Raw genomic sequence first — 13,709 nt, forward strand, 5'->3', positions numbered from 1 at the left:
AATTACCAAATTAGCACAAAATAAGGATTTCATATTATTTTTTTTTACAAGTTGCGTTTTTTTTTATGATTTCGAGTTTAGAGTTTCGAGTTTAGGGTTTGGGTTTAGGGTTTAGGGTCCGGGTTTATGGTTTAGGTTTTCGGGTTTCGGGTTTCGGGTTTCGGGTTTAGGGTTTAGGGTTCGGGTTTAGGGTTTTAGGTTTTCGAGTTTCGTTTTTATTTTGTAAAAGATAAATATGTAAAATAAGGATATTATAAATACATATACTATTAAAATTAAAAAAATAGATATTATAAATATTTACAATATTAATACTAAAAAAATAAATTAATAGTAATACTCGATAGTTTTTAATTTGATATATGTAGTATAGATTATTAAGTGACAAAAATATTGTAGGGACTAATATGTATAAATAATTTTAGGAGGTAATATTAATTTATCTAATAAGGTAAGGGGGTGTATATTTATATTAATCTTATAAATCTATAGTACTCATATAGTCGTATAAACCTATAATTATTTTAAAATGTTATATTTTATTTCTTAAATATATTTTTAATTAAATTTGACAATCGAGAGAATACGGGCATATTTTTTATGTTTTTGTAAATATCGTTTATTTATGTAAGACTAATAAATAGTAGTGTAAGTTAATAACGAAACTTTATTTGATTTTAATTGACTTTGACACTCTATTACGTTTATTTATGGCAACTAGCTAAATTGTTAATCAAAGATGTTTTCTTTGTTATTGATAATATTGAAATATAATATTGAAACTATCTGGATGTTGGTGGGACACAAGAATTATTACTTTCAACTTGTATTCGTTTGATTATCTAGTTTTATTACAAAAGATAAACATACGAGTCTTATGGGGTTGTACTACTCATATAGATCTATACTACTCGTATAGACCTATACCACACGTATAGGGCTTTACTACTTTTATAGGGTTATACAACTCATATAAAAGCAAATACGATAGTGAAACAAGAATGACTAAAACCTTCAAAATGAAATCACCTGAGTTCGAATTCTAATTAAGTAGGACAGAACATTCTTGTTTTTCAAACGGTAATCCGAATAAGAATGGTCATTCCCAAAAGTAAGTCTTGGTGGCTTTATACCGTTCCAATCTCATTATCAAGGCTGATATAGGCATTAATCTTACATTATTTTGTGATTGATTTTGTCCATACGAAAACTTTTTACTATGTGATTACTTTTACTTGATAGATAGTGTTTATGTGATTATTTAGAAAACACTTATAGTGCCAAGGCCATATTTGGGCGAATGTGGATACCCTACTATGGTGATCTCAAACCTCGGGTTTTAGACTAAGCACATATGTTGCGATATTCCATTAATCCGAGAAAGAAAAATGGATACCCTTCAACCTTAATGAAAGATCTTGAACCGTTTTAACTATTTTGAACGTTATATATTATTCATGGGAGATGTTCTTTCAATGCACAATGTGATTTTTGACACATCAGTACAGTGTCAGGTATGGCAAAGTCATACGACTCGTATGACTCCATACGACTCATATGTAGGGTGTCTTGATACTGGATCAGAGTGTCGGTATTGGGACTTTTAAGACTTTGGCTTTTGTTGTCTTATTTGATTTATCACAATGGTATCATCTCAAAATTTTTTGCCACATAGATGGGTGGCTTTATCTACAAATGTGTGTAATGGTTTTATTGACGTTAAATAAAATACTGTTTGAATTTAAATAAAATAAAGAAAAGTTATAATGTAGAGTGCACTAGTTGCCTAAAACAATTAGTTGCTTAATGCTTTTGGTGGGAACGCCCAACTTAAACATGAAGCCATCCTCGCCTTGTTGGGCGACGCCCAATTTCACATTGCGGTGTAATGATGTTGGGACATTTTGAGCTGATGTGGCTAGCGGTGTTCCTCCTTCCCTTTAAAATTGTATGTATTATTTTTGTTTTTCTTTTATAACTTTTAACGTATAATGGTTTTCTTTTATAACTTTTAACGTATAATGTTTTATATAAATTAGAACATACACTTGTCGTTTGTTTATTTTTATTTTATTTTTATGTAAGGTTTGATGTTAACTTTAGAAAAGAACCAAGCCCTGTAAGTTTAATCTAGTTTCTGAACTCACTTTTGGCCCGTATCAAACTAACACTGTTTTATAAATGGTTCATTTAGTTCCAATAATTTCGTCACAGCTCCGTTTTGGCGCAAACCACATGGGTCAACTCATTTGACTGCTTGTCAGCCTGAGCCGCCCATTTCGTCGGCTTAGCCATAGTGGTGCCTAGAGATATGGTTCAACATGTCTGAACACTAGTTCTGCTCCTCAACATAGTCATATGATCATGTCCTTCAATCATCTGGATTTACAACAGTTCAATGATTGTGTCTACCAAAACAAAAACAACACCATTAAAAGATTCACAAAGGGGGTTCTGAATCCATACACTACACATCACCAAAACTACCGGTGATCGAAGTTTTAACTAGACCATACCCCAAATTGAAAAGTTTTCAAGTAACGAGTCAAAATCTCCACCTCTTTTAGTCTTATTTATATAACATAACCTTCCAATTACACGTCTTCTAAATCTAGATAAACTGAATGGTCGTAAAGTAAAATAGTCGTACAGAAACACCAGTAGCGTTCTAATGTTCCTAAGTCCTAATTTCTGTAAGGCCTAATGAAACCAAATCAAGCTAGCCAAACCACAAGAGATGATGATCTGATGTTTGCAAATGTTCTCCACAAATCGTGCAAACATCCATCATGTTCATTATAATTGAAATTCAATTTCAAGTGATTGATGTAGCAATCAGAATTCTATGTATACGCTTTTTGTTGACATACACTCCTATCTTCTCAATCTTGTGTTGTTTTGTATGCAACTTTATACAATTTATATGATTTAAAAAAGTTACCATGTCAGTATTCTTTAATCATCTTGTAATGACACCTTATCAAATTTTGTGTAAGAAGTAACAAGTCCTTGTTCTAATTCTTTATAAATCCAAAAACTATAACATGCTGGATAATTTTGTGTTCCACCACACCAACCCAACCAATAACTCAATAAGCATTTAAGACTAGCTAAGGTATTGTAACACCCGTTAATTTTCAGTTCAAAGACTTAAAGTTTGTAGAGGATGTGCATCTCTCTGGATTGATCCGACATTCCTCGGAAACCTTCTCATTATCCCGGTTCGTTAAATCATTTAACTTTCCTCTTAAGTGTCATATTCTTCAAGTAGAAGGGGCCATGGTGAAAATTTGATATTATATCACAAATGAGAAATGAGCAGGTGAATCATTCAACCACTTCCCCACTTACCTTTGTTTCCTCACCTGCTCTTGGTCCCCTTTTTCCTCCTTTAATTGATCGGCCAGCAAGAAGGAGCAGCTCATCAAGAAATTATTCAAGTGGAATCATTCAACCATTCCCCACTTACCTTTGTTTCCTTGTCCCCCACTTACAATGTTTCTTTCTTTCTTCTTTGTGTCCGATCGGCATTAGAGCAGCCCCCCACTTGCTTATTTTCTTTTGTGCAGCCAATATTAGGGTGTAAAACTTCAAGTGAAGGCTAGTCCCATGTTTCCCCAAGTCTTTACACCTCAATTGATCATTATAACTCGCCTATTGATTGTTAAATCACTTGTTTTAGGCTTACCGGGTGACTGTCCAATTTATCAATTCCGGGACTGTTTTGGTTGAGTTGTTTTGCACCAAAATCTTCCTTGGTATGTCTAGTATAACATACTTTAAAATTATGTTCATTGGTGTTCGTTAGATTGGTCAACCAGTTGTAGATTGAAAACTAGTTTTCGGTTGTCTAGAATGGTGTTTGGTTGCGTTTAACGTGAGGGATGAAATAAGTGATGACCAATTCAGTTCGTATTGCTTTGGTTTAATTTACGGGCTGTTGGAAAATGATTTTTATAATTATTGGGGCTGAATTGGTTGTCGGTTACTCAAACGGGTCGGTACAACGCGTATTTGCGTTTATTGAATAGTTGGTGCGTTGAACTTGCGAGTTACCGACCCATTTGACTTGTGTAGCGTCGTGTGGACTTGTTGGATGTGAATTTATCAAATTTGGGTCCACACGGGGTTGAGTTGGATGTTAGATGCCTAAACGACTCTTAAACACGCGTATTAGTGTCACCTTGTGCTTCCGGGGACAAATTGGGAAATCTTTATTCTCGGGAGTACCAAAGGGTCGTTTTGGTGAACGTGAGGCCTTGGGGGCTGTTGTGATTTAGTTTGATGAGGTCGAAGGTTTAGGTAACTCGAACTATGTTAGAATATCTCGTAGGATAAACGAGTCATCTCGATGTCATTAGTATTGATTGAATGTAAACCGACATGTGTTTGAATTTTGGGATTACCTAGGAATCATCTAACTCATGGTGAATTCGTGTCTTGTCTCAGGTGAGTTTCATGATGCCCTTTTTAACTCTTTTTAAGTTTTTGGGCTAGCATGTACACTTAAAACGATTTTGCTTGAAGAACCGTTTAAATTATCTTGCATAGGCTCATTTATATAGTATATATATATATATATACATATATATATATATATATATATATATATATATATATATATATATATACATACATACATATATATATATATATATATATATATATATATATTCAAGGGTTCTATCATATCGTGGGTTTTTTTAGTGTTTTTTTTTTCTTAAACTATGTATCATTCGATCTTACGGTTTCCAAAAAACACTAACAACATAAATTTGATTTTGGACGGAGGCAATATATAGTAAGTTCATACTAGTTTGATAGTTCTTAGGATAAGGTTTTTGACAACCAAAATATTATATATAATTTAATAAGTGTTGTTTCATAGTAAAATTGGTATTTGAAATAAATTAATAGTTTTGTTCGGTATTTCTTCCACATATTGGGAGATATTATATTTGAAATATATAAACACTATATAGTTATTTGAATTGATATATAACTGATGGCGGTTTTCTATGTGCTTTAAAACAATACATGGACTATATTACCCCTAAAGCAATTAAAACTATAAACAAAAATAAAACACTATTCAAACTATAAATCTCAACCATTGAATCTCAAATCTAAAGGCCTAGATTTATTCTTATACTTCTCACAAAACTATTGTTTTTTACCATAACCCTACCATATATATATATATATATATATATATATATATATATAGGAAAGCTTGTATAGAGATATTTTCACATAAGGATGATTACCTATTATTATTGTTGACACGGTTTTTTCTGCAGAAGCTACCGTAGCTTACGGTGGCCTCTAATGATGGGAATACAAGATTTTTTTTATTATATTTAAAGATGTCATTTATTTAAACTTGATCTCACTCAGCTTAAGCTGACTTTGTGTACATGTTAGTGTGAGTTTCAGGTAAGGGGAGGATGCTTACCGCTTGGACGTGCTCGAGACTACTCGGTCGGTTGAAGGCATACTTAGTCGGAAGTTTTAATAATATTAAACATCCTCTTTTAATGTTTTATTAAATACATTTTAATCTGATTTTGGGAATTTGTGTTATAAATTATGTTTTCCGCTGAACATATACTCTTAAATGGTTATTTTAATGGAATGAGCTATTTTAAATTTAGGTATTTTTGTAAGCATTGGTTATTTTAATGGAATGAGCTATTTTAAATTTAGGTATTTTAGTAAGCATCATTGAATGAATACCAACTGTGGAATCACCGGGTGACGGGGTCTTACAGGTATAATGCACAACACAAAACATGGTGACATAAAAGAAAACTTAAAAACCAAACATATAGAAAATAGAAGTTTAGTATACTCGATCTCCATCCAAACTAACTACATGGACAACACACAGCCATATCTTTCCTAAGATTTTATTCAAAACTAATATTATTCATATTCAAGCTACTAACAGCAGAAACCATTCTAGATCTGAAGAAACACTAACCGGACCCCGGGCAGATTACTGGTAACCTGGGGGTTAGATAGATGTTTCCCACGAGGGGTTAGACCCTTGGAAGATGGTTCTTCTGATAACCTGCAAAACAGACACCGTGAGCTCGTCACTGGGAAGGGGGGGGGGGTTCCTCCTTGTGACCACCCTCCGGCGTGAGAATCAGACTAGATTGCTCTTTAAATATAAAAGTATATTAAGAGATTGCTAGAGCAGATATCAGGTATAATATGATGATAATGTGATAAGATATGATAAGATGAGATGGTCATACCATTTGTGGTATTTATAGCCGAAGGTAGGTTTCCAATGAGGTATGGCCGGCTGCCACAGTGTTCCTGTTCCACCAACAGTAGCCTACGCACGTGCCCTGCTGGTAGTTGGTGGGTAGGTAGCGGCTGATAGCGACCAGGCCTGCTGTATACTATTCCTTTTCTACCAACTGCCGGCTACGCACGTGGTATGACAATAGTTGGTGAGTAGGCAGCGGCTAATAGTGACATACAGTGTAGGAGCATGCTGCTCGCCATACTGTTGTCCATAAGCTGTCGTATCTTTAGTCAGATCTTTTTCCCATACCTTGTCAGGTACAGTACAGAAGATCTTCCCGTATCATACGGACTGGCTTATTTGGGCGGGAGTATTCCCCCTCCCGCCCTTATGCGGGATTGTTCCCGGCTTCGCTCATTCCTTCAGGTGACACTGAATGATTGAGAGCTAAGTGCCTTGTGCGTGTAGCCTTGCTGCGCGGGTGGCCTTCCCTAATGGCTTGTATCCGAGGCTGCGGGGACAGGCGGAGTCCTTCACCATTGGGAGGCATTTCCTGCGGGACCAGCTTGCGTACTGCGCGTAAGGACGTCACGTCTCTGAGCATGGTTGGTCCTGCGGATCCAGTTGGTTTCTGCGCAGACGTCCCTGTTTAAGGTGAGTCTTGCGGGTCCAACTGGGCTCTGCTGGGACCTACCTCTTCAAGTCCCCCCAGTCCAATGTTCTTCTCATGCGTGTTTAATAAAGTGAGGTGAACTTTTGGACTTAAGCAAAGGGTTTTGAAAAGGGTTTTTTAAGGTTTTCCATGGGGATTCTTCCCGCGGAAGTCCTTGTCACTTGCAGAAATTCTCGAGTTTCCTGCTTGGTCTTTGGGTATGATGCGGGTAGGTCTGTAACCTCCTCGCAAGTCAGGAGCGTTGAGTCCCACTTGTGTGGACTCTCCATGAGGTTTTGGTAGTTTTGAACATAGTGATCAATTATGTTAAAACCACCAATTCCATCCTGGAGCTTCAAACAACGTAGTTCTCGACGTTCCCGCTATGCGGGGATGTTATTTCCGTTTCCTCAAGCATTGCCCAGAAGATCCTTCTTGGTTTCAATTCCCAGCGGAGCGCTAGGTATGTGAAGGGTTTTGCCTTAACACTGTACCAGCGCTCGTCTTACGGTTACTTTACTTCCAAGGTATTCCTGGCGTCAATTCCCTGCGGGTGCTAGGTATGTGAAGGGTTTTGCCTTTACACTGTACCCGCACCCGTCTTATAGTTACTTGGTTGCCGAGGAATATTTGGCTTCAATTCCCTGCGGGTGCTAGGTATGTGAAGGGTTTTGCCTTTACACTGTACCCGCATCCGTCTTACGGTTACTTGTTCGCCAAAATTTACTTGGCTTCAATTCCCTGCGGGTGCTAGGTATGTGAAGGGTTTTGCCTTTACACTGTACCCGCATCCGTCTTACGGTTACTTGTTTGCCAAGGTTTTTCTTGGCTTCAATTCCCTGCGGGTGCTAGGTACGTGAAGGGTTTTGCCTTTACACTGTACCCGCATCCGTCTTACGGTTACTTGTTTGCCAAGGTAAGGGGTATTTTCCCGCTTACTTTTTAATATTTTCAAAATTTGAATTTTAAAATTCGAAAGGTTGGTGGAAAGATAGGAACAGTCCAAATCTCTGAAACGTCGTGCGACGGTTTCTTCTGACTGTGTCAGGACGTGCAGGAAGTTATGGTGACGTGACAGTACATGGTCATTCCAGACGCTTTTCAGGCGCGTGGGCGCGATTATTCGGGCGCGTGGCCGTGAAATTAATGGTACGCGTCCTGTCAACAGCTGTTGCCAGCTTGCTTTTTGCCACGTGTCATAGTTTCATTGCACCTTCGATTTCTCTCTACCGCATTAAATTCACCGCATTAATTGCGATTACTATATAAAGGGGGAGAGGGTTCTTTGTAATCCACACTTTCACCCTTCTCTTCTTCTTAGCGATTTCCGGCAAATACTCCCCTTTTCAGGCAAGCATTTTCCCGAAATCGTTTTCTTCTTCCTCTGCAATATGTCTTCCCATGATGCTGAAGCTGTAGCCGACGATAGGAGTACTGCTGGCGAGTGCCAGTGTGCTCTACCTGTCGATCAGTACCAGTATGTCGTCAGGAAGTTCATGCTTGAGTCTCTTGAGCCTGAGTTTCCTGAACCCCACCAGACTGTGTACGATGCCCCCAGTGGCAAGATCGGGGTATATGCTGCATTCTTTGTTTATGGGAACCTTAGGTTCCCATTGACAAAGTTTATGTACCGTGTCTTGGAGAGGCACGGTGTGCACCTGACCGAGGTGCATCCGATGGCGATTGCCAAGATCCGGCACTTCGAGTGGGTGTGCCGGATTCTGGGTATTGAGCCCTATGTGGACCGCCTGATGACCTTCTATACTTGGAGGTGCATCCAGGGGTGGTACACCCTGACAACCCGGATCAAGGGTTTGAAGATTTGCGCGACCGAGCGCAGTCTCCGATCGTGGAAGCGGGAGTTCTTCTACATTTCTTCCCGCGCCGTCCCCATTGCCATGAAGTTTAAAAATGGCCAAGCAATTCCGAGCCACCACGCCACCAACTACCAGGAGGCGGAATGGTTTGCGAAGATATCCCGGGTCCAATCTCCGGTTTACCGGTTTGCGGAGTCCGGGATGGTGATGCTGGGGATGAGCCGGGTATGGAAGGAGGCGTCTCAGGTTCCCATCCTTCTCGAATACGGTTTGAACTCTACTCCTTATGGTATGTCTTGTCTTTCTTGCTAATATGAGTTTGTCTTCTAACTGTTTCTTTTCTTTCAGAGGGGAACAATTTGGAGTCGCTCCTGTACCCGCGGGAAGCTGACGGTCCCGTGCGGGTGGGTACTCGTGCTCTTGACGAGAACGAGTTGCCCATCCTGGAGCAAATAGCGGATCGGTTTGTGGAGGTCTATCCACTGGGCCACGAGATCCTGAGCCACCGGCGGCCAGGTAAGGCGTTATTCTCTCCTCCACCCCTCAGTGCTGTACCCGCTGCTGGAATTCCTGACATCCTGTCTTCTTCTGAGGAATCCGCAGATGGTCCTCCGTTAGTGCGGAAGAAGAGGGCTGCCGGCGGGAAAGGGAAGGAGAAGGCAGCCTCCACAGCCGATCCAGTGCTCCTATCTGACAATGAGTCAGATAGTGAAGAGGTGGCGGGGAACCCCGGTGGTGAGAAGATCACTGTTCCGGAGGCTACAACTTTTATCTCCGGAGAACCAATGGCGACGACGGTGACCGGCATCAAGAGACCGGCTCCATCGGGTTCGTCCCCGCCCGTCCGTACGTTCAAGCTCAAGAAAACCCGTAAGTACAACTCTTGGCTTTTATCTTCGTAGTTTAATCTTCCAAGTCTTTTAACACTTTTTCTTCTTTACGCAGGTGTGGATGTTGGCGCATTCCAGGGTGGAGCGCAGAGGAGTACCTCTCCGCCGATGACGGTAGGCTCGGTCAGCCTATCTGAGGCGACGACCCAGGCGCCTGCGCCTGTTTCCGCTGGATCAGTTGCTCAGTCCCTTGAGCCGACTGTTCCAGCCGAGATGACGTCACCGCCGGTGGTAAGTGCGATTTTTACAGCATCTTTCACCGAGCCGGCGGTTACGATTGCTGCGGATTCTGCGGCAGCGACTGCGGCGGCTGCCACCATGCCCCCGACACCGGCACCGACGGCCGGCCCATCAGGTACGCATGGGAGTACTCGCCAATCTTTGCCACCTTCCCATCTGCCTGACCTTTTGGATGGGTTTCCTTTGGGTTCAGGTGATGGGTTCGGCGGCTATCGGCCTGTTATAGACCCTACAGGTGCGTAGGGTCCCTTTGGCCCTTTTTCACTTTTATTTTTTATCATCTTTTCCTAACTGCTTTTTTGTTTTTTGCAGTGTCGGATTCCAATGAAGTGTATGTTCCGCGATGGAACATACGCCGAGGAACAACCCTTCGTACCCCTGTGGAGTGCGTGGAATGGGCTCGCCACGCTGCTCCCCATGGTGCGTTGGGGGAAGCCATGGCTAGCTACCAGGAGGGTAGGCTAACCAATGAGCTTCGGGTTCTCCAGGCCCGGATGCAGCCGCGCGTCGAGCTGCTTTGTCGTGAAAACGGCAAGTTAAAAGCAGCTCGCGCCAAGGAAGTATCTCAAGCGCGGGCTCTTCGGGAGGAGAACCAAAAGTTGGCCGCAGCTGCTGCGGAGAAGGAGAAGGCCTTCAAGGCCCTCGAGGTTGAGGTTCAAGCGCGACTCGAGGCCCGCTCCAAGGCTGCCCAAGCTGTTAACGAACAGCTTCGGCTGGCTAAGGAGACTGCGAGGAACGCAACCGAGAGGGCTACCAAGGCTGAAGCCGTTGCTGAGCCTTTACGCGTGGAGAACGAGGAGCTCAATGTAACACCCCGACCAAAGGCGGATTATACATCGGGGCGCCACATATTGTTTCATTACTCGTGACACTATTGGGTGTCAATATTTAATAAATACATTCATTCGCGCACGCGCAAAGTAGACATAAGATAACATAAATCATCATAAATCAATATATTATAAATCATAATATTCGAACAGCAAAAACTTGTCTTGATACATTTTAATCTAGGTCCAAAAGTAAAAAACGTCCTACGTGTTCACAAGCTCCAAATGTAGCTACAGCAAACCTGAACATGTGTTAAAATAAACGTCAAACACTTGCGTGTTGGTGAGAAATCAAGTTTAATACAATACATAGATAACAATAAATCTGCGCGCAACATGTGTATGTCTGGTTTTCAACAAGGGTGTAATCTGATCGGGACCAACTCTAAGATTCATAGACTGCCAGTGCTCACAATTGAGCTCACAAACAAGACAAACTGTGCATGTGCAAACAAAAGAGAAAATCATAAACGATAGTTCTCCCGTGTTCATCTAATGGTACCATGAGAACTGCGGAATAGACCGACAAGACGGTTAATGATCCACACATACAAATAAACAGCCAAGTCTACGTCCTCAACACATGGGATACTGCGCGACTAAAGTTCATAAACAAGTTTAAGACTCTAAGTTTGTACGAACACATGAACATCCCAAAACATTAAAATAAAAAGGGATTAGGTACGAGATTACTCACTTGATAAACGATGCGGTGTAAGATAAAGCAAGAACCAACTTTAAACAAGCACAAGTTAACCTATAAATAAGATTATTGTTTTAACGATCTGTTTTAAGTCTTGGTTATAAGTTAGCATAAGTAAATTGTTATATATATATATATATTACCGGAAAAGCAGGACAGAACAGGGAGGAAGACGGAGGCAGAGAGGGAGGCGGCAGAGAGAGCAAGGAGAACAGGAGAGATTAAATGTTTTGTGTGTGTAGTGTTAGGAAAAATAATACTATTATTTATAGAGAAACCCTAGGGAACACAATCCCTAGAAAAAGGGGAAAAGATCTCAAAAAGTAAAAGATTCCAAAAGCAAAAGATATCAAAAGATATGGCAGCAGGGAAAAAGAGAAAAAGCTGACAGGGAACAGTAAAAAGGCATGGGCAGATCAGAAAAAGGTGCTGGTCAAGCAAGGAAAAAGCAGATCTCCAAAGATAATGTCAGTCACTTTTTCTGCCAACCAATGGGGTTGGTGCGCATGCTGCGCCGAAAGTAACTTTTCAGACATAAAGCAGATTAGGTCAACAGCACAAAAGATAAGACAACACAAAAGTAAACGGCTAGATTAAACAGAAGAAAACTCAAAGGGTTCAGCGCGAGAAAGCTCGAGCGCGAAGGCAGACACAGAAGGTCAAGAGAGCGCGAGCGCGAAGGCAGACAGAACCAACCTTAACGCGTCGCGGAAAGAACTACATTTCTAAGCGCGCCGCGGGAAGAATCACATTTCTTAGCGCGCCGCGGGAGGAACTAAAATTCCTAGCGCGCCGCGGGAAGAACTATAATTCTTCGCGCGTCGAGGGATGAACTACGATTCTTAGCGCGCTGCGAGAAGAACTACAAATCCTTAGCGCGTCGCGGGAAGAACTACCGTTCTTAGCGCGCTGCGAGAAGAATTACAATTCTTAGCGCGCTGCGAGAAGAGTTCGTCTCGCGTATCGCTGAAACAGGTGGTCTTCACGCAGGATTCCTTGTAAGGGGTCTGGCGCGTGGAGCTGCGCAGACAACCTTAGGCGGGAAGGAACAAAGGACAAGCAAAGAGTTAGAAGAAAAAGAGGGAAACAAGGCGTAAGGGCGGGACGGCGACAAGAGGGAAAAGAAGGCGGAAAGAGAGAAGGAGAGGGACGGGACGGCGGAAAGAAAGAGAGAGAAAGAGGCGGGAAGGAAAATATATATTATTATTAAAAGTAAAATATAAGTATAAATATATACTAAATTATAAAAGAAAGAGATCGGGTCGGAGAAACGGGTACCTGGGTCGGGTCGGATCGGGCAGATGTCACAGTCTCCCCTACTTTAAGAAATTTCGTCCCGAAATTTATCTCGAAGTAGGTTGCGCAGAGAACAGGTGCGGGTACTTGATCTTCATTTGATCTTCCCTTTCCCATGTAAACTCGGCTCCGCGCTTGGACTCCCAACGAACTTTCACGATAGGGATACGACTGCGCTTGGTTTGCTTTACCTCGCGATCCATAATCTCAACAGGCTTCTCAACGAAATGCATAGTTTCATCAACTTGAACTTCATCAAGTGGAATGTGAAGGTTCTCGTCAGCTAAACACTTCTTGAGATTGGATACATGGAACGTTGGATGCACATTACTGAGCGCGGGCGGCAGGTCAAGTCTGTAGGCAACTTTTCCTACACGCGCGAGAATCTTGAATGGACCAACATAACGAGGAGCAAGCTTACCTTTCTTCCCAAAGCGGACAACACCCTTCCAAGGCGACACTTTGAGGAGAACAAGATCACCAACTTGAAATTCGAGAGGCTTTCGCCTGCGATCTGCGTAACTCTTCTGTCGGCTTCTGGCAGTCAGCAGATGATCACGGATCTTGGCGATTTTATCGGTTGTCTCTTGAACAAGTTCGGGTCCTGTGATTTGAGTTTCACCCACTTCGCTCCAACAGATCGGGGAGCGGCACTTACGACCGTAAAGTGCTTCAAATGGGGCCATACCAATACTGGAATGATAGCTGTTATTATAAGAGAACTCGATCAAAGGCAGGTGTGAATCCCAATTACCTCCAAAATCAAGAACACAAGATCGGAGCATATCCTCAAGAGTTTGAATAGTTCGCTCAGACTGTCCGTCAGTCTGAGGATGATATGCCGTACTCATGTCCAAGCGAGTTCCTAGCGCAGATTGGAGAGATTTCCAAAAGCGGGATATAAAACGGCCATCGCGATCGGATATGATGCTCAAAGGAGTACCATGGCGGCAGACAATTTCCTTGACATAAAGCTGCGCGAAATGCTCAACACGGTAGTTTTCACGAATGGGCAGAAAGTG

Source organism: Bidens hawaiensis, unplaced genomic scaffold (genome assembly GCF_021521415.1).
Source record: "Bidens hawaiensis isolate Kalapana, Puna unplaced genomic scaffold, B.hawaiensis_p1.1 tig00021356_1, whole genome shotgun sequence".
Taxonomy (NCBI): domain Eukaryota; kingdom Viridiplantae; phylum Streptophyta; class Magnoliopsida; order Asterales; family Asteraceae; genus Bidens; species Bidens hawaiensis.